We start from the raw sequence: 21,768 nt of genomic DNA on the forward strand, positions 1-21,768 counted from the left end.
ATTTGAGAGAGGTAGTCAAGTCTGAGCCTCTATTCCAAAGTGAAGATGAACTTTATCCATTAGAATTCTAGGTGTTGGGGAGACTGGATGCAACCCAAATTTATTCCCCTTCCAGACATTTTAACTCTAGAAAAGCATCTAAAGCATATGGTTTATTATGGTTTTGTGTACGTCCTCGATGTGGAGAAAACAGGAGAGACAGAAAAAAAATTGTGGAAATGTGAAGGATAAAGAACAATTGAGTGTTGGCCTGAGTCTTTTAATGTCTTCATGGATGAAATTTCTATCCTTTTTAGTTATGTAAAGAAAGATCTTTTATAAACTTTCAATGAACAAATAAATGTATACATGCTACTTACTGAATTTTTATGATAACACCAAGGATTTCAGAAACCAGAGGAAGGAACCTTAGCTATTATCTAGTTCTATTAACTCATTTTACACATGAGAATCTGATCATTTCTTAAGTAAAGTTCAGTGGAAATTTTTGTTTAGCAAATGATATATTCTTTTCCTTTCACTTATGTATTCTGTGGTGGTGAGAATTGAACCCAGGACCTCACAATTGCTAATCACATCTTCTACCAATGAGGTACATCTATATTCTCAGCACTTATTGTGTGTGTGTGTGTGTGTGTGTGTGTGTGTGTGTGTGTGTGTGTGTGTGTGTTTGCATGCAAACTTGAGTCCCAGAGAGGGTAAAGTAACCAGTCAGGATGAGAGAGCGCTGACTAGGAGCCACATCTCTGGAACAGAATCCAAGTTTCAAGATTCTTTGTGTATTTATGACTCTTAATATTTAAAGCTCTTTGAAACTTCAAACAATGATGCCTTTAGGTAGTATATGCTGAACAAATATCAATCTGGCAATCATACACTTACTTTTGGATTTAGCGCTCTATTTTCGGTATGGTGAGTCACATAGTAAAAGTAACATTGGCATACTCAGAAAAGCTAATTAAAAGGGAAAGAAAAGTTAATCAGATGAACTTTGTAATTTCCTCTGATTATATTTCAAATCTAACCTTGAATAGCTGACCTGCTTTGAATGCAAATTTTCTCATGACAGTTGGTAGTTTTCATAGTTAAGTCAGAGCTCCTCCTACATAAAGTAAAGGCTGTAGTTTAAGGTCATTTAAAATCCATTAAGCTAAGAAGCTGTTTGTGAAGACAGACTTCAGGAACATTGCAGAACATTGGGATTACAAGTGGACACACTATTCACATAGAGTAAGTCTGGAACTGTAATTTGGGGGAGAAAGTTTAGGAATGAGAGGGAATTTGATTTGAATAATTGTTTGCCTTTCGGTCTTTATCTTTGCTTAATGGGCTCATGAATCTTTTTCATGGCAAAAGCAGTTGATTTGCCATACAAGTAATTGGGGGACATACTGCTTTTTTACATGAAGACAATTAATAGATACTCGACCACCAGCATAGATACTACTATCATTTTAATATTCATTATTTTATATTGGCCTTTGCTTCCCATAATAATCATAATTCTTCATAAACACCTGGTGCTTTGGAGATGGTAAGGATAGTTGTGTTTGACCATTCTCTCAGACTGTTTTCTATGTGTTTTTTTTCTATAAATGATAATAATCCAGTTTGGTGCAAATTTTCTCTCCTAAACCCAGAGGCAACTGTAAAGTCCCTTTAAAATGGATATCATTTATCTTTATTTGATATTTTATAATACATACTCTGTGTGATTTTGTTTCATATATTGTAAAGTTATTAAAATAAAATTTGCAATTTTCACCACCATTGCTCTGAAATATACCAATATCTTATACATTTGATGCCTGTTTTCCTATGAAAAATACATAACACTTAAATACCAAAATCACAATGAATGCCAATGACTCACCTGTAATTATAGATATTCAGCAATATGAGATCTGAGGGTTGTGGTTCAAAACTAGTTGAGGGTGGAAAGTTCAGGAGACTCTTATCTGTAATTAACTAAGAAGCCAGAATTGGACACATACTTCAAGTAGTAGAGCACCAGACTTCAGTGAAAAAGCTAAGGGGCAGCACACAGAGTTCAAGCCCAGTACTGGTACATACACAAACAATGATCACAATCACTTTTACCCATTGCAGGCTCTTGGATGTTTCTAGATTAGTCTTCTTATTTTAATATACAATCACATACATAAAGCCAAGTCAAGAACTTATCAGTGATTTGACTGAAATTTTATTAAATGTTTTAGAGTATTGAAGCATCATGTAAATTTCTTGGATCTGTTGTTACCATCGTTATTGTTAAGTGCTGAGAGTATAAATTAAGGGAACAAAGGTCTGGTTTCCAGTTCTAGAGCTCCCTCATTATAGCTCTGTTGCTTTGGAATAGACATCCTAGTCTTCATTGGCTCAGGTTCTAGATCTGTCCTGATTCTGCTTAGGGTTATGAAGGGCAATGTAACTGTTAGAAAGAACTACTTAAACAACAGGATAAAACAGAGGAAAAGTTCAACAACTATTGGAAGGATTTTTTTCTTTTTTTTTTGAAGTACTGGGGGTTGAACTCCAGTTCAATTAGTTGTCTAATTTAATTAGGCAGAACACTTACTTGTTCATTTTAGCTTTATTTTTTGCCAGTGGGAAGGTTAAGGATAGAACTTTCAAATGCACTTGTCAGGACAGGGAGGTGTTCATGTATGAACTCTGTTTTGCTTGATACCTTAGGCAGCAATGTAGAATAGCAAAAAGTATTCAGATAAATTGAGTGAGGCAGACCTGATATTGAATTCTGGTTCTGCCATTTTCTACTCTTTGAACTTGTACATAGTACTTAATGTCTGGGAGCTTCACTTGTCTCTTGAGTAAAACAGAGGCAGTAGTGCACATTCATAGGACTTTAGTATGATAACTGTAATGTGTTGAACATCTGCTATATACAGGTAAATCCATATTCTGGTCCTGTGGGGGAGTGATTAATGTTCTTCACATTTTGGATAGAAAATTAAAAGTTAAATTATATCATGATGAACAAAATGAGCAAGATCTCTGACCTCATTGAGTTTATGGTCAGCAATTGATCAGAACATTTCACAAATAACTACAAGATTAGAATCAAAGTAAGTCTCTAAAGGGAAAATAGTCCATACTCTCAAAGCAACAGGGACCTCAATTTATCTTCAGCAGGTAACACTTGAACTGAGAGCTTGAGAATGATTTGGAACTGACCTACTTGTCCTTACATTCATTTAGATTTCCTTTAACTCTTACATTTTGGCAAGCCTCCTCATCTTCCTCCTCCCCCTTCCCTCCTCTTCCCCCCTCCTCCTAACTGATAGGGATTGAATCCAAATCATCATGTAAACTAGGCTCACACTTTCCTGCAAAGTCTCATCTCAGCCATCTTCTCAACTATTGCTTGATTTCCAAAGGTCACCTGGTCATTTATTTCACATACAAAGTAAAAATCTGTAAGGTGTGTTTGAAATATTCAGCTACTGACCTTCCACATATTAATTGGTATTAATTCTTTAGTTCTGTCTCAGTGGAAGAAGTAGCCCTCTCAGTTCAAGTTCAATTACTGCACATGTGTTTCAGATCCTATCATGGCATACTCTTGTTTTCTCAAGGACTCCTTTTCATTATTACTCCATTTGTCATATATATATATATATATATATATATATATATATATATGTGTGTGTGTGTGTGTGTGTGTGTGTGTGTCTTCTGTAAATATATAGAAGATGAATGGTGTAATATATTATATATAATAATATATTACATATATTATATATTATATATTTTATATATTATATATATTTGGTCTGTTGTGGTTTTTTCATATATCTTTTATTGTAAAAATACTGTACAGAGGGGTTACAGTTACATGAGTAGGGTAATGAGTACATTTCCTCTCAAGCATTGTTACCCCCTCCTTTGTTTTTCCCCTACCATTACTTCCCTCCCAACCTCCCCAACTCCTCTTCTCTCCCCTGAAGTTGTAAAGTTCATTTTCAACATAGTGTCTTGTACATCTCATTGTTACAATGGGTCAACCTGTATCCTTATTTAAGCATTTTGTTTTTTCCCTTTCCTTCCCCAAATTATAAAAATATATATACAAGATGCAGGGCACCGGAATCAGATACAGGGGTTATACAGTTGGGGAAATGAACCCAAAGACAGGGACACAAGTGTTTTTTTCTTGCTATTGTTTTTAATGTACTTATAAAGCACTATATGATTCTTTTGTTTCTTTTATATGTTGAGTTTTATCAACTCTTTATGATTTGGTTTTTCAGTTTAATACTTGAGGCACCTAGTAGATTATTCAAATATTAGAGAGAGGCATTGGCAACCCAAAATATTAAGTAATCCCTTTATTTATTGATCATTAATCTTCTATCAACTTCCTGATATGCATCTTCCTGAAGCATCACATCGTCCCAACATGAAATGGCTGTTTCATATGTGCTACTGCTGCTCCTATGGTATGTTTATGAGACTGGATCATTGCTGAGATTGCTCTCCTGTTTCTAAGGACCAGACTACACAGAGAAATACCTCTGAGTATTATCTCCCTTCCCAAACTACTGCTATCTAATACTGAGCTGTTCTCTATTTTCCCTGACACCTCTAACCCTTACCAGACCCTTGAATTATTTTTGACTTAAGTATATGTCCCTTTCCCTGTTCTCAGTACTCTAAAAGGAATTTGATCTGTTCTCTTGAGACCCTCACTGACATTCCTAAGCGTAATTTCTCCCATGAACTCGGGTTGTGGGACTTCTGGAAACAGGAGAGGAGGAATCTCGTTGGATAACGAACAATAAATGAAGGGGAAGAAGCCTAGAGCAAAACACAAATGCTTATCAAAAAATAATTCTCATACTTGTCTTTTTGTGGATATGCAGTACTGGGGTCTGAACTCAAGGCCTCTTGTATAGGACTTGCTGTAAAAGTCCTATTGTTTCAGCCATGTCTGTTTTTTAAAATTGTTTCATGCTTTAACTTAAGCTAGCCTTGGATAACTATCCTCCTACCTCCACCTCTCATGTAGCTTATATTACTGGGGTGTGGCACCACACCCAGTCACAAACTTGGTTTTTAATATTTTTTTTCTGGTACTGGTGCTTGAACTCAGGGCCTGAGCCCTGTCCCTGAGCATCTTTGCATTCAAGGCTGGAGCTCTATCATGCCACAGTGCTACTTCTGGAATTTTTGAATAGTTTATCTGAGATAAGAGTGTCATGGTCTTTTCTGCCAGGTTGGCTTCTCACCATGATCCTCAGATCTCAGCCTTCTAAGTAGCTAGGATTATAGGTGTAAGTCGTTGGTGTCCAGCTTTGGTTGTCTATTTTACTAAGTGGTGAGTAAAATTACTAAAATCATTGCAGAACTTCATTACCTAACATTTTATTCATCAGAATGGAGGATATACACATAATCCAGGTTGAATAAGCTAACATGTCTAGAAAGTTATAAGTACCTCAGTGAAATCTCAATGGCTAGGAGTAATGTCAATGTTGAGGTCAGATGAAGCAGGATTGCTCTAAGTGGAACTGCATGGGCAAAGTCTTAGGGAGAAAACAAAATCCTCCTTTTCAAGACTTACAAGTAAGTAATGAACTCAAATATGTTAGTAAGGTCCAGAAAGCTGAAAGCCTTGACTTCCATGGTAAAGTTTATGATATTTTATGAAGAACTATAACCACATAGAGGTTAAATGTCCAAAATCTGAAAGGACATCTTTGAATCTTGGCTCCATTACTTGCTGGCTAATGAGGCTTGGAGATAATCATGCAGTTTGTCTCTGCCTCGGGTTACCTTATTAGTAAAATGAGATGACGTCAGTCTGTACCCCATGCTGTAGAAAGGATTAAGTGAGTGAATACAGTGAAGTGCTCAGAGAATCACTGATACACTGTGAGCACATTGAATTATGAGCTGTCATTATAATTATCAACTATTCTGTAGAACAATGCAAAGCCAGTGAAAGTGTTGGGACACATTTGAGGTTTCTTTTATTATTTAGTTTTATTTTTCTGAACTTTATAAGTTTGTACAAGGGGATTATAATTAAACATGTCCCTTTAAGTGACTAGTGTTTTCTGTTTAGAGTAATCTTTTCCATTAATCTCCCCCATCCTGTCTGTTCTCCCTTCCCAGACTCATTTATATTTCCCCCTTCCTGAGAGGAGGAAGCTAGTTCCAGAAAGACAAATGACACGTTTTCTTTCATATGTGGACCTTAGAATTAAAACCCAACTTTCTATATAATCACACATTCTGGCATATGCTTACATTCATGATCTAGTTAACTTTCATATATGCATGAATGAATTTCCATGGAATAAATTTTTTGAACAATTAACAGACAGTTTAAACCAAATGAATACCACAGGGGAAATGAGTTATAAGAGGGTAATGGGAGGGGTGGATGAGAAAAAAGAAAACAGGTGACAAATACAGTAAGAATATACTCAATGTGCTAGTTTATGAGCCTGAAATTGACTTACTGTAATATGAAAATGCAGGTTAAGTTACATAATAAAATTTGCACAAAAAAACAAATATATGCACTCTGCCTGTGATGTAGAAAAGATGGGGTGGGAGCAGAGTAAACTTAGGGACATGTTCTACAAAGCTATTGTCCAGAGAGATTATGTAGTTATGGTGGTGATTTGACTAGCATGGGAGAGGAGATGGATATAAGTAGTTTTAGGAATATGTATAGATTAGACACTAGGGATGTAGATGTATACATGAGGTGCTTCTTTGATTTCTGGATTATAGTATTGAAAAGAAGCTGCAAGAGCACTGATTTCAGATGGAAGATTGTGATTTAGCACTTGATATCTTGCATTTGAGGTACATTTAAGACTTACAAGTGAGGATCTTGAGAAAACTATTGGTTAGTAGTTCAGGTGGGAGATACACATTTGAAAGTCATAGGCTGTAAGGGTGAGTACAATTACCTGTGGAGAACATAGACTAAGTAGAGATGAAGGTCTTACAAAAAGGTTAAAGAGCTCTGAAAGTTACTATTAGAATAAGTCAAGGGTAAGCCTGACAATGAAATAAAATGAGTGGCCAGAGATGAAGAAGGAAAAATTGTCAGAAACAATGGAGAGAAATGTATGTCAATGATGTTGGTAAATTGGGAAATGTTGCTGAGAGATAAATGAGATTGTATTCAGTAACATTGGAAATAACATCAGAAAACAGTTATCTGGAGAGACCTGTTGGGAGAATCATGGATTAGTGATTAAATGAAGTCAGACCCCAGAAAAGACTGGAATTATAAAGAATAAAGGGAATGTATGACAAATGTAGACAACTTTCTGGAAATTTGGTTTGAAGAAGTTGGAAGTATTGGAGCAGTAACTGAAGGCAACCCTGTGGACAGGTAGTTTGGCTTTGCTTTTAAGGATAGTGTAAAGTTGAGTACTGGTGGTTCACACCTGTAATCTTAGGTACTCAGCATGCTGAGATCTGAGGATGATAGTTTGAAGCTATCCTGGGCAGAAACTCTTATCTCCAATTAATCACCAAAAAACTGAAAGTAGTGCTGTGGCCTGAAGTGGTAGAGAGCTAACCTTGAGCAAAAGAGCTCAGAGACAGCTGCAAGTGCCCGGAGTTCAAATCCCATGACCAACAAAAATAAATAAAAAGGAAAAATTATATTAAGTGAAGTAAGCCAAGCCCAAAGAAACATAGGTACCATGGTATCCCTTATTTGCAATAACTAGTATATGTCTGAGACAAGCAGAAAAGGTCAGATAAAATTATGTTAGGGGCTGGGAAGATGGCTCAGTTAGAGTGCTTGCCTTGTATGCCTGAGGTCCTGGGTTCGATTCCTCAGCACCACATAAGCAAAAAGAAAAAGCCGGAAGTGGCGCTGTGGCTCTAGTGGTACAGCGCTAGCCTTGAGCTGAAATGCTGAGAGACAGCACCCAGGCCCAGAGGTCAGGCCCCATGACCGGACCCCTCCCCCGAAAAAAGATGATGTTAGGCGAAATGAACCCCAAGATAAGGATACAAGTGGTTTTTTCTTTCTTGCTATTGTTTCGAACATATTTATAAGGTGATTTTTTTTGCTTTGTATGTCCTCCCCCATGGTATAACCCCTGCTTTCACTGTATTTGATGTTGGTATAATTTGGGGAGGGGAAGGGAAAAAACCCAAATTGTTTAAATAAGGATACAGGTGGACCCATTGCAACAATGAGATGTACAAACTGCTATGTTGAAAAACAAACTTTACAACTTTGGCTGGGTGGGCAGGAGTACAGTCATGGAGATGGGAGGGCAGGGCTGGTAGGGGAAAAACAATGCTTGATAAGAAATGTACTCATTACCTTACTCATGTAATTGTAACCCCTCTGTATGGTGTTTACACGATTAAAAAAACTTATTTAAAAAAGGAAGGGTTAAATTAGCATGTGTAATGCAAATGGCATGTGCCCTGCTAATATGTGCACATCCATCTGTTTATTTTATGTGTTCTGAAGATATATTACAGAGGAGAAAAAAATAAAGTATAAGATTTCTGAGGGGTTGGGAAGGTGGCTCAGTGGTAGAGTGTTTGTCTTGCATGCATGAGGTCCTGGGTTCAATTCCTCAGCACCACATAAGCAGAAAAAAAAGCCAGTAGTGGCACTGTGGCTCACATGGTAGAGCGCTAGCCTTGAGCTGAAGAGCTGAGGGACAGCACCCAGGCCCAGAGTTCAAGCCCACGACTGGAACTCCCCCCCCCAAAAAAAAAGATTTGTGAATTTTGGAATTCAAAATATTGTGAAGACTTTTACCTTAGACAATAGAAACTGTATATCTTTCATAATAACAAGAGGAAAGGAAGGGAGAATGTATGAAGATTCTTGTTTCAAATGAGAAAAATGAAGGAATTTTCATCTAATATTTTCTAGTTTGTTCTTAAAGAGGCCAGGTCTTGTGCTAAGATGGATGAAAAGGAGAGGACTGGTGAGAAGTTTCTACTTATCAAGAATGGAATGATGCTGGCTTGGTGAGAACTCAGATAACGTAATTCCTTAGAAAAGCAAAGTCACAGCTCAGCAAAATAAAATACCAGCAAGTAGGTACTTGAAAGGGGTGGCATGGAGTCAAGGGGAAAATGAGTGGACAAATGAAGAGAAGAGGAGGTGCATGCAATCAAGAATCCAACATAAATCCTAGAAAATTTAGAAGAGTGAGGGAAGGGCTGGGTAGAGGAGGGATGGGTGAGCATGTTGAAAGTGGAGACATTAATGAAGATATATCCATAAACTGTTAAATGGCAACTCCTTTGTTCATCTGCTTAAAGATAATAATGCTAAAACAATTTAAAATTAGAGGAAAGAGGATAATAAAGAGCAACAGAATGTTGAGAAAAGAATACAATGAATTTGAATAGATTTGTAATAAGGCTTTTGAATAACACTGTGGGCTTATTTAGAATTGAATGTTATAAATTCATCATGTAAGTAATTTATTATGGGATTTTGATAATCAGAAATTACCTGCTAAAGTAGAGGCACAGAGAGAATCTGAGCTGATTCTAGGGTTGGGTATTGTCAGAGTGTTATGATAAAACAGGCAGAGGTCAATCTGAGTTTGGCTGATGGAAGCTGATCTAGATTGAATGAAGATGGGAATAAGGCAAGCCAGGTACCTGTGGTTTTTGCCTGTAATATTGACTGAGAGGATCACAATTCATGGCTAGTCTGAGCCAAAAGCTTTTAAGATTCTTCCCCTCAACCATTATCTGGGAAGGTGGCACACACATGGGAAGTTGAGATAGGAAGAATCATGAGTCCAGGAAATCCTGTTCTAAAAGATGTTTGTGATATTCCATCTTAACAGAAAAACCTAGATTTTGTGGCATCCTTGTCATCCCATCCATGGTGGGAAACATAAATAGGATGATTGTGGTTCAGGCTGGGCCAGGAAAAAAAATGAGACCTCTAAATAATAACCAGAGCAAAATTGGCTTGAGGCATGGCTCAAGTAGTTACAGTGCCTTGCTAGCAAGTTCAAAGTTATGAGCTCAAACCCCAATACTTCCAGAAAGAGAAAGGGATGAGGCAAAATCCAGAATAGATTTGGGAAAAAATAGACAAATTTGTGAAGTGAAACATTTTCAAAACTGGAAAATAATCACGAAGGATATACTTTAAAACCCAAGCCAAGATGACTTGCACTGACCTCTTTCTGTGTCTGTATATCAGCCATAGTGATAGGGGGTGGAAGTCAAATATATGTTTATAAATTTGTATATATACCTCATTATTTTTATGGTGTAAATAGCAAGAAATTCAAGAGGGTTGAGGAACTCCTGTAAAGCATCACATCTTCTTGTAAGGAATGAGGTGACAGTTTAGAGGATAAGAGATGTTACATGTTATTATCTTGTGGGTAGTTGGTTAAAGGAAAAGCCATCATCTATAAATTTAACTGTATTAAATTAACGCTTTTTTCTCTAGACATGTTTGACTTTACTCATCCAGCAACAATTAAACTGTGATCATGGAATCAGCTATCTTCTTTAACACTTCTGCAGTAAAATCCACATACATACTTGATAGACTTAGCATTGATTCACTGACAGAAAACTTGAACTCCAGGGTATCCTGATAATAAACAAATAGGATGAGCTATTAACCATTTGGAGCACAGAGACATGATAGAATCAAAAACATGTGAGCACCCCATCAGGACATTATTCAGAAAACTGTGACAACAACTGCTAGTGGGGGAAGAGCTTCTATGGTTCCTGTCACAGTAGCAGAATTCCCTGAGGCCAGAGAAGTAACTTGAGGACCTATGTGGTATATTTTCTCATGTTAGTATTTTTGAATGTTTTAATAATTGAAAGTGGATCAGTGTGGTGTATTTCCTAGGCACTTGATGAGAACCAAAGGAAGTGTGGTGCAGGCTAAATATGGCCTTCACAGGAATGCTGCTTGAGCTTCAGACTTAAAGTTTATGTTGAAAATGAGGAATGAGACTGTGTAAGTGCATTCTTCTTAGATTACTTGGAAATTTGGAGGTAAAATGATATGAACTTTGCAGATATTTTTATACACATTGCTAAATATCTCTTTAATTAGTTTTAAGTTTCAGATTCTATTTAACTAAGAAAGCACTGTAGTTTGCTCTCACATAACTCCCTGGGGCTAGCTAAAGCAGCAATGCACAAAAATATGAAGCTTTATTCTATGAGGTCAACAGAGGATTGGGACAGCTCTAAACTGATTGTTTTGACATATCCAGAGTGTTCCTTCTTCTGCTTGTTCAAAGGAGACTCAATAACCAAGACTACACTCCAACAGGTAGGATCATACTCAGAGATTTGAGCTAAAATTCTCATTTGCATCGTGTAGGCCAGTACTTGAATCACATGTTACCTGTAACTGAAATGACACTTAGAAATATAATCCTCATTTTGTGTGACCATGTACCCTTCTAAAACTTTGACATTCTGTTACCTCTAAGAAGAAGAAGATAATAAATACTAGGGATATAATAATCTCGGTGCACCTCTGTTCAATTCACATCTATACAAGTAACTTGCTAGAAAACTCACATTTTGTTTTATTTATCTACTCATTTATTTGAAGGCCACTCCTGGAACTTGAACTCAGGGCCTGAGCACTGTCCCTGAGCTTCTTTTTGCTCAAGGCTAATGCTCTATCACTAGAGCCACAGGGCCACTTCCAGCTTTTTCTGGAGATAAGAGTCCTATGGTCTTTCCTGCCCGGGCTGGTTTTGAACCATGATCCTTAAATTTCGGCCTCCTGAGTAGCTAGTATTACAGGCAGGAGCCACCAGCATTCGGCTAAGACTCCCACTTTATAACAGTTATTTTTTCTGCCCTGTCAATAGATGTAAGAGCAGGGGATATCCGTATTACTGAGTAAAAAATGGAAACAGGAAGTTGCTAAGAAATGAGAGACTGGACCTATGCTTATGACTACGTCAACACTAATACAATAAACTGAGTTGAAGGTTATAGGCAAAAATTATAATAATAAAGTCTTGAGGTTGTGATTTAATGAAAAACTCAAAAGTTACTTAGGAAACTTTATAGCCTAGGCCCCAAAGTAGCTATCAAAAACATCAAGAAATAGGTAATAGCTGGGCTCCAGTGCCTCGTGCCTGTAATCCTAGCTACTCAGAAGGCTGAGATTTGAGGATCAAGGTTTGAAGCCAGACCAGTCAAGAAAGTCAGTGAAAGCAAATATTATACCGTGGGGGAGGGACAAACAATGCAACAAAGAAATAATCTTATAAATATGTTAGAAACAATCGCATGAAAGAAAAAAAAACATCTGAATACTTATCTTGGGGTTCATTTCACCTAATATCAACTTATCTGACCTTTGCTGCTTGTCTCAGACATATACTAGTTATTGCAAATAAGGGAAACCATGGGGCCTATGTTTCTTTGGGCCTGGCTTACTTCACTTAAAAACGAACTTTACAACTTTGGTGGCGGGGGCGGGGGGGGGGGGAGATGGGAAGGGATGGGAAGGGGAAACAAAGGAGGAGGCAACAATACTTGATAAGAAATGTACTCATTATTTTGCCCATGTAATTGTAACTCCTCTGTATGGTATTTTCACAATAAAAAAATTATTAAAAAGTCAGTGAGACTCCTATCTCCAACTAATCTCCAAACAAATGCTGGAAATATAGGTGTGGCTCAAGTGGTGGAGGACTGGACTTGAGGAAAATGAAAAGATCAAGGAAAGCACCTAGGACCGACCTGAGTTAAAATCCCATGACCTGTACAAAAAGAAAGAAGGAAGGAAGGAAAGAAGGAAGAAAGGAAGCAAGCAAGGAAGGAAGGAAGGAAGGAAGGAAAGGGGGAAAGGAAAAGGAAGGAAGAAGGAAGGAAGGAAGGAAAGGAGGAAAGGAAAAGGAAGGAGGAAGGAAGGAAGGAAGGAAGGAAGGAAGGAAGGAAGGAAGGAAGGAAGGAAGGAAAGAAGGATGTAAGCAGACTACTTTGGATTAAAATATTATGAGCTTCTAAGCAGAAAGTTTTTAAGCATTAGTCCTTTTAAAGTAGGAAATTTATTTCTAATGAAAAACAATCACTTTATTGAACAACTATAAAACTCTATCATATAAAAATAAAGAATACGTCTAGGGATCATAAGTACTTTTTAAAAGTAAGCTTGTGGTTATAAGATGGGTTTAATCTCTAAGTGATATATGAAAAATATTATTCTGAAGCCAAAGAGCTAGTGAAATGTATTTTTATTTTATTATTTGTTTCTTTTTTATTATTTTAAGTTTATTGTCAAGGTGATGTACAGAGGAGGTATAATTACATAAGTAAGGCAGTGACTACATTTCTTGTTGAACTTGTTACCCCCTCCCTCATTTTCTCCCACTTTCCCTCCCCAGTCACCCCTCCAAGTTGTACAGATCATTTCCAACATATTGTCTTATATCTCTATTACCTTGGTTCCCCCTTTGTCCTTTGTCCCACCATTTTGTTCTTCCCCTTCCCTTCCCTAATGCAGATAAATGTATTGCCTGATATGACAGTAAATTTTTGTAATAACAGCACTCCTGTAGCTTGGATAGGAAGACCCTAAGTTCTAGCTTGGTCTGTTTGAGATCTTAGTGGTTTGAAGTCATCCTGATCTACATAATGATATCCTATCTCAAAAGAAATAAAATGGGGGAGAGGAAAGAAGAAAAAGAAAAGAAAGAATTGCCCTAGTATTTAAAAAATAAACACAACTAGTGATCCAAACATTTATTAATTTCCATGTAGTAGAAAAGAAAGCATTGATTTTTGAAGCATCTCCTGCCATTAGCATAGACTGTAAAGTTTATGGGTTTCTGCAACATCCATATTTATTGAATGTCAACAGATTCTCAAGTGACATCAGTTTTATCAACTTTACTGCCATGATTATTCTTTGTTTCACTTGAAATCATTACCATGGAAATTCTTTATTTTTAAAATTTCAATCTTAATTGCCAGTTTGTATAATACTCAAATCACACTTCAGGTAATCACACCCAGGGTAATTTCCTAGGTAGAGGCTGTGAGGAGTACATCGATATAGCCCATGAAAAGTTATATGTTGCTATACTGTGCTAAAGTTTGAAGTGTCTGTCCTTGTGTGTGTCTGTGTGTCTTTGGTTTACTCTGATGTGTCTAATAGGTTTGATATGTCCAATATATGGTGGTTCAACTGTTCCTTGTTTTGTAATGTGTCTTGATAAGTGTAATAAATTTATGTGTGTCTGGTTATTCTCAATGTTTACTGATTTCCTCCTTGCATGATCAAGGTAGCAAGTCATTTCATATTGACATTGGTACCCAAATAACTCAGGGCAAGGCACAATCTGATGAATATAATCAGTAAAAAAGGAAAAAATGAGAAAAAGGAAAAAGAAAAGTAAGAAAGAGAAAAGACAGGGACAGGAAGGAAAAGCATACAAGAAACTGAAAAACACAAGAAAGTGAAATGATTCTGTGCTCATACTCCACATTCCAAGTAGACTGCCTATATAATCCAGAATTTCAAAAAATAGTGTTATCTGGAGTTAAACACTCATGGAACTCTCAGAGTATGCTCAGCTATATTGTTTGATCCTTCTAAGTTTTCAAAATCTAATTAAAATTTTATGCTCTTTTTCCTTTCTGTATTTTGAAAGCAGAACCTGAACTGGAATTTTTTGTATTCTTTTGGTTCAGAACTTGTTATATTTCTAGACTTAACAAGAAAAATATTTTAATTTTCTTTTTTCGTTGTCCAAGACCGGGACTTGGGTTTGCCATCTGACACTTGTTTTCTCTCGTTGGTTGGTGCCTTACCACTACTACCATCTCCAATGCTCAATTTTCTTATTAAAAATAATTGAAGTTATTTTGATTACTTGCTGAAGAAAATAAATTTAGATTAGATGAATAGCCAGGGCATGGAAGCTTTGTGCCTCTTCTCATATACCTTTCCCTCTGTCTTCCCTCCATCTTGTTATTCATCTGTATCCTTTGTAATATCCTTTGTATATAGTGGTAGGGTGGAGTCATAAAGCAGGTCTGTTTTTAATTTTCTGAAGAATCCCTGTACTAATTTCTATAGAGTGGTCATATTAGTATACATTTCCACCTATGGTCTATGAGGGTTCTATTCCCCCCACCCCAAATCCTGGCCAGCATTTGTTATTTGTTTTATCGATGAATGCCATTCTGACTGGGGTGAGATGGAATATTAATGTGGCTTATGTTTTGCATTTCCTTTATAGCTAGGGATGTTGCAAATGTCTTCATGTATTGATTGTTCATTTGTGTTGCTGCTTCTGAGTACTGTCTATTCAGTTTGAACGCCCATTTATTTTTATATCAAATATTTTAATCATGCTTAAGTCACATATAAGCAATCAAACAGATTTATAGTTTACTTGGTCACTTTTCAGAAATCCATACAAATCTGTGTGTGTGTGTGTGTGTGTGTGTGTGTGTGTGTGTGTGTGTGTGTGTATCTGTGTGTGTGTGTGTGTGTGTGTGTATCTGTGTGTGTGTGTGTGTGTGTGTGTGTGTGTGTGTCTGTGTGTCTGTCTGTGTGTGCATGCATGCTGGTTGGGGCTTGAATTCAGGGACTGGGTGCTGTCCTGAGACTTTTGGTGCTCAAAGTTAGTGCTTTACCATTTGAGCCATAATGCCACTTCTGGCTTTTTCTGAGTTTATTGAAGATAAGAGTTTCACTTTCCTGTCCAGGCTGGCTTCCAACTGCAATCCTCATATCTCAGCCTCCCAAGTAGATAGGATTATAAGCATAAATTGCCCATCTATTAATTGGATCATTTGTTTTACTTTCTGAGTTCTTCATGTATTCTGGCTATTCATATTTCATCTGATGAAAGCTGGCAACATTTTTCTCCCATCCTGTGACTGTGTTTTGGTTCTGGTAACTGTTTCTTTTGCTGTGCAGGAGCTCTTTAATTTGATGTAGTCCCATTTGCCAATTCTTGCTTTTATTCCCTGGGCATCTAGATACTTATTCAGAAAATATATATTGTGCCTATAACTATCAGAGTTCGCTTACATTTTCCTCTGGTAGATTTAAAGGTTTGGGTCTGGATCACCATCCTCATCACCATAAACATATCTAGTTACTTTGGCCAAAAATAGAGGCTTATAAGTCTCTACACTCAATGCAGCAGGACATTCTATATGCATGCCACTGCTATAAACTTGGTTTGAGTAATTGTCTGTGCTAGCCTAGACTATGCCTCTAATTTTTCCTTCCATATAATAGTCTTTAAAATGTAATTTATACCAAGTCACTGTTTATGACAACCTAAGTGATTCTCATTTCACAGAAAATAAGTGGTAAATTTATTAAAATGGTCCAATGTCCAAGATTCTCTTCCAACTTAGTAATCACTACTAAGCTTATTCCAGTCTTAGAGATTTGCAATGTGTTCTTTCCTCTACATAGTCGAGTCTTCCCTTGTATCCTTCATTCCAGTCTTTTATGTCATTTTTACCAAGAGGCATTCTTTATTCATTTTACCTTCTCTTACACATTATCTTACATTCCTTTCCTTTATATAGCTTGTAATTATCTGAAGTGCTTATCATCTGTCTCCCATACCAGAAATGGAATTGGGCACTTATTCTTGTTCATTGCCATGTGCTCAGTGCCTATAACAGTATTTGGCTCCTCAGAATAATTGTTGAGTAATAAATACACGACAAAAACACTTAATTGTTTTGCTAACATTCCTTCCCATAACTAGAGGTTAACCTTATAATCCAACATTGTATTTCCGTGCTCTTGCAGATATAAATCAGTAAACTGGTGGAACAATCTTGAAGGGTTATAAAACCTTCTGTTGTACAGTTTGTGTTCTGTTTTTAATGAGTATTAACAATGTGAGCACACCCTATTCCTTACTTTTGAAGTAGTTACATGATGTGAACAGTTTGGGTACAGAACATACTGTGTTTCTGAAAACAAGAATTTGGGAGCATCTGGGGAGTGTAGAGGAGTGTTGGAACAAAAATGAGATAGTTTTGTTAATTCCAAAGCAGTGTTGCTTTTCAAGATAGTATTTTGCTCTTCAGCTGTGACTTCATTTGCCTAGACTATAAGGTATAGTTAATAATAACAATTTGACTTGTTTTAAGAAATATTTCCTAATTGATGGCTTATTGGAAAAATAGCTTGTACTTTTTTAATTAGTTATTTTTAATGAGCTTGTGGGTGGTTTGTTGGATAGAATTATAAAATTATTAAGCACTGATATAATCAGATCAGGGACAAACTCTGAAATGTGCAAACAGCTTTAAGTATTAATACCATAAACCTGGTTGCTGTTGTAATAACTTCAAACCAAATATTCTAGTTTTGACAGCACGTGAGGAAACTTATTAGCTGGATGAACTCAGGATGTCATATGAGAAATCAGCTAAAAAGAATTATGACTACTTGTATTTTAATATGATTTATTGAAAATGTTCAATAAGTATTAATGCGTATCAATGTTTGTATGCAAACTGAGCAGGGATGCAAATGAAATCTCATGTATAACTGAATGTTATGGTGTATTTGTTCAAAAGAAATCCTACCCATATTTCAGTTACATACATCTTCAGCAAGTGCCTAAATTCCTTGTGTATTTTTTTTGTTGATCATGGGGGCTGAATTCTGGGCCTGGGCGCCGTCCCTCAGCTCTTCAGCTCAAGGCTAACACCCTACCACTTGAGCCACAGCACCACTTGCAGCCTTTTTCAGCTCATGTGGTGCTGAGGAATCAATCCAGGGCCTTGTGCATGTGAGGCAGCACTCTTCCACTGAGCCACCTTCCCAGCCACTCGTGTATTTTTGTAGGAAATTACTTACACTATTTGGGTAATAATAAACAGGATGAATTTGTCTTGTTCAAAGTCCTTTGGTTTTTGAATATACATAAAATCATCTCCAGCACGCTTTATGAGTTACTCCATTGCAGGACATGTTATTTTCCAGTTATCATCAAAAGTAAATTAGTTTTGGGTGCTGATGCCTCACCCCTGCAATCTTAGCTACTCAGGAGGCTGAGATCTGAGGACTGTGGTTCGAAGCCAGCCTGAGCAGAAAAGTCCATGAGTCTATTCTCTCCAATTAACCACAAAAAAGCAAGAAGTGAGGGAGTGGCTCAAATGGTGTGGGGGGGCTAGTCTTGACAGAAAAAGCTAAGGGACAATCCTGAGTTCATGCCCCAGTACCAGTATACAAAGAAATAAATTTGGTTTGACTCATAACTCTGTCGTCAGCTTATTAGCGAGTCTTGCATTGATATCAGAATGTTGTTAGATGTCAAGCCGCTCTGATTATGATGCTGAACATGACCTTATTCCAGAAGCTATAAACAAACCTTTATACATGTTGGATCTTCTCCTTGAAACAAGATTAGTTATTCAAGAGGTCAGTGTTCATGAGTCACATCCTGAACTGATGAAATTTAGAACATCATCTTAAGGATAACATATGAGAGAATGGAACTTGTGAGAATGAGATTAATTGAAAGAGTATTATATGTTTAAAGAAGCATAGTCTTTAGAATCTGATATAGATATTTATTTTTTTTAAGTTTTAGGGCTTTGAGAATTTTTCTTTCCTCAACTCTGAATGCCTTGTTTGCAATGTTGAGATATTACTAGTTGTACTACTAATGTTTGGGAGATGGAAATTAGCTAATCCATATCAAGTATATGCCACAGAAATTGATGCCTAGTAAGGGCTAAATAAATCAATGTGAGCTATCAATGCCAATAGGAAAATATATTAAAAAAAACAACACTATTAAATGAAAATTATCTTGAAACTGGATTTTTAGATCCCAGTCTAAAACTCCAGGAGTAGCATGTTAGGTCAAGCCACTAACTCCCATATACCAAATAAAGAGATATAGTGAAGGGCAGAGAAAGGAGATTTATCATGTCAGAGATGGTAAGACAAGACTTCAGTATAACTTCAGCTGTACTCTACAGAGCAAACTTTGGCCTCAAATAGGGAAATGTTTTTTCCCTTCCCCTCCCCAAATTATACCAACATCAAATACAGTGAAAACAGGGGTTATACCGTGGGGGAAGGACATACAAAGCAACAAAGAAATCATCTTATAAATATGTTAGAAACAATAGCAAGAAAGAAAAACCATTTGAGTTCTTGTCTTGGGGTTCATTTCACCTAACATCAACTTATCTGACCATTTCTGCTTGTCTCAGACATAGACTAGTTATTGCAAATAAGAGAACCCATGGGACTTATGTTTCTTTGGGCCTGGCTTACTTCACTTAATATAATATTTTCCAAGTCTTTCCGTTTCCTAACAAATGGGGCAATGTCATTCTTTCTGATGGAGGCATGAATTCCATTGTGTGTTTATACCACATTTTCTTGATCCATTCATCTACTGAGGGGCATCTGGGTTGATTCCATATCTTAGCTATGGTAAATAATGCTGCAACAATGAGATGTACAAGAAGTTATGTCGAAAAATGAACTTTACAACTTTGGCAGCGTTGGTAGGTGGGAGTTTGGGGGAGTTTGGGGGGAGTTTGGGGGAGTTTGGGGGGAATGAGAGGGCAAGGATGGTAAGGGGAAACAAAGGAGGAAGCAACAATGCTTGATAAGAGATGTACTCATTTCCTTGCTCATGTAATTGTAACCCCTCTGTACAGTATTTTCACAATAAAAAACTTAATAAAAATAATAGAGAAATGTAAGAGGGGGAAGTATGCATAATTAAAACAGTTCCAAGGTGTGGCTTGATTCCCCATAATCTTAGTCTGTCTAAGAAATTCCTAAGAAGTTGTTATGGCTTCCACTTGAGAGGAGCAGGAATAAGTTTCCTGGCAGATTAACTCTCCTGAGCTTAGATACTCATCAGAGAATTCTGTCTTCACTGAAGCCTTGGGTAATTGTGAGTGTTGAAAAGCTCAGATCAAACAGCACACATGCAAAGAAGGGGTGCTTGGTGTCCAGCTTTTAATTATTTCACAGCACAGTGAAAGCACTTTTTCAGTTGCTTCTTATAATCTGGCAAAGGTGCTGCTAGAGCTGAGGTCTCTTTGTCAATACATTCTATGTAAGAAACAATTAATTTCTTTGCCTGCCATGAGTTAAGCATCCAGTTACAGTATTTTCCATTTCTCTCTCAAGTTTGATTGCTGTATTTTCTCATTTTTTTTATTCCCAAGTCCTACCCTAAATGGTTTGGCTGCTATTGTTAGACATCTTAAAAATGTGGATGGGAAGTATCATATTTTACAACACTGATTTTTTTTTAAAAATTCAAACTGCTTTTTATTATCTTTAAGTGGTTTTACAAAGGAGTTACCATTAAACAAATTGGTTTATGTCAAAGGTAACAGAGAATCATGCCCACACTGTTTAAAAATCTAGATTAAAAATATTTTATTGTAAAGATGCTGTACATGGGGTTACAGTTACATGAGTAAGGTAATGAGTACATTTCTTGTTGAACATTGTTACCCACTCCTCTGTTTTTCTCCTATTATCCCTTCCCTCCCCCATCTTCCCCACTCTTCTCTCCCCATAAGTTGTAAAGTTTGTTTTCAACATAGTGTCATGTGAGTCTCATTGTTGCAATGGGTCATCCTATATCTTTGTTTCAACATTTTGTTATTCCCCTTCCCCTCCCCAAATTAGATAGATGTACATGACAGATGCAAGGTACCACAATCAAATACAGTGACAACAGGAGATATACCATAGGGGGAAGAACATACAAAAGAAACAAAAAATCACATAATACATTAAAAACAATATTGACAAATAAAAACCTCCTGTGTTCATATCTTGGGGTTCATTTTGTTTAGTATCATCTTATATGGTCATATACATATAGATTTTGAGCTTTTCTACTCATCTGATAAGATTATCCTAGGCATATACTAATTATTGCAAATAAGGGAAACCATAGGGCTTGTATTTCTTTGGGTCTGGCTTACTTCACTTAATATGATTTTTTCCAAGTCTTTCCATTTCCTAACAAGTGGGGAGATGTCATTCTTTCTGATGGAAGGATAGAATTCACACACACACACACACACACACACACACACACACACACACACACACACACACACACACACACACACACACACACACATATAATTTTCTTGATCCATTCATCTACTGAGGGGCATCTGAGTTGGTTCCATATCTTAGCTATGGTAAATAATGCTGTGATAAACATAGTTGTGCTCGTAGCTTTAGTATGGTCTTGTTTGTGATCATTTGGGTAAATGCCCAGAAGTGAGATTGCTGGGTCATAGGGAATCTCTGTGTTTAGTCTTTTGAGGAACCTCCATACTGTTTTCCAGAGTTGTTGAACAAATTTACACTCCCACTAACAGTGCAGTAGGGTTCCCTTTTGGCCACATCCCCTCCAACATCTATTGTTTTTACATTTTTTTGTTATAGCTATTCTAACTGGGGTGAGGTGGAATCTCAATGTTATTTTGATTTGCATTTCTGTTATGACCAGAGAAGTTGAGCATTTCTTCCTGTGTCTATTGGCCATTCTTATAAAATCTAGATTTTAATAGAAGTCACTTTAGTAACATCGCAAAATTCCATGTATCATGTTCCAAATAGATAATTATGTATTTCAGCAACTTGCTCACTTTATTTGCAGTCAGATAAAATCAGAAGCCTTTGTCCTTTTCAGATCGTTTGAAAGAATCTTCATTGTCAGCATAGAAAAGAGATTTCTCCCTCCTCCTTTTTTTTGCTAGTTTGAATTATTTAAAAATATT

The 21,768-nt window shown here is 36.8% G+C and overlaps 1 protein-coding gene across 2 annotated transcripts in view; it reads left to right on the plus strand.

Moving 5' to 3' along the window:
- Positions 1–1,154: 1,154 nt before the first annotated feature.
- Positions 1,155–21,768, plus strand: part of Il13ra2 (interleukin 13 receptor subunit alpha 2) — a 46,945-nt gene continuing 26,331 nt past the window's right edge. The window contains exon 1 of one of the 2 annotated variants that reach the window (XM_070038970.1): positions 1,155–1,230. The gene's annotated coding sequence lies outside the window, so the exon portion shown is untranslated. The remainder of the gene's footprint in view (positions 1,231–21,768) is intronic. The other variant, XM_070038969.1, reaches the window with a different exon arrangement.

Source organism: Dipodomys merriami, unplaced genomic scaffold (assembly GCF_024711535.1).
Source record: "Dipodomys merriami isolate MVZ:Mamm:240054 unplaced genomic scaffold, mDipMer1.0.p SCAF_3, whole genome shotgun sequence".
In the NCBI taxonomy this organism is placed as follows: domain Eukaryota; kingdom Metazoa; phylum Chordata; class Mammalia; order Rodentia; family Heteromyidae; genus Dipodomys; species Dipodomys merriami.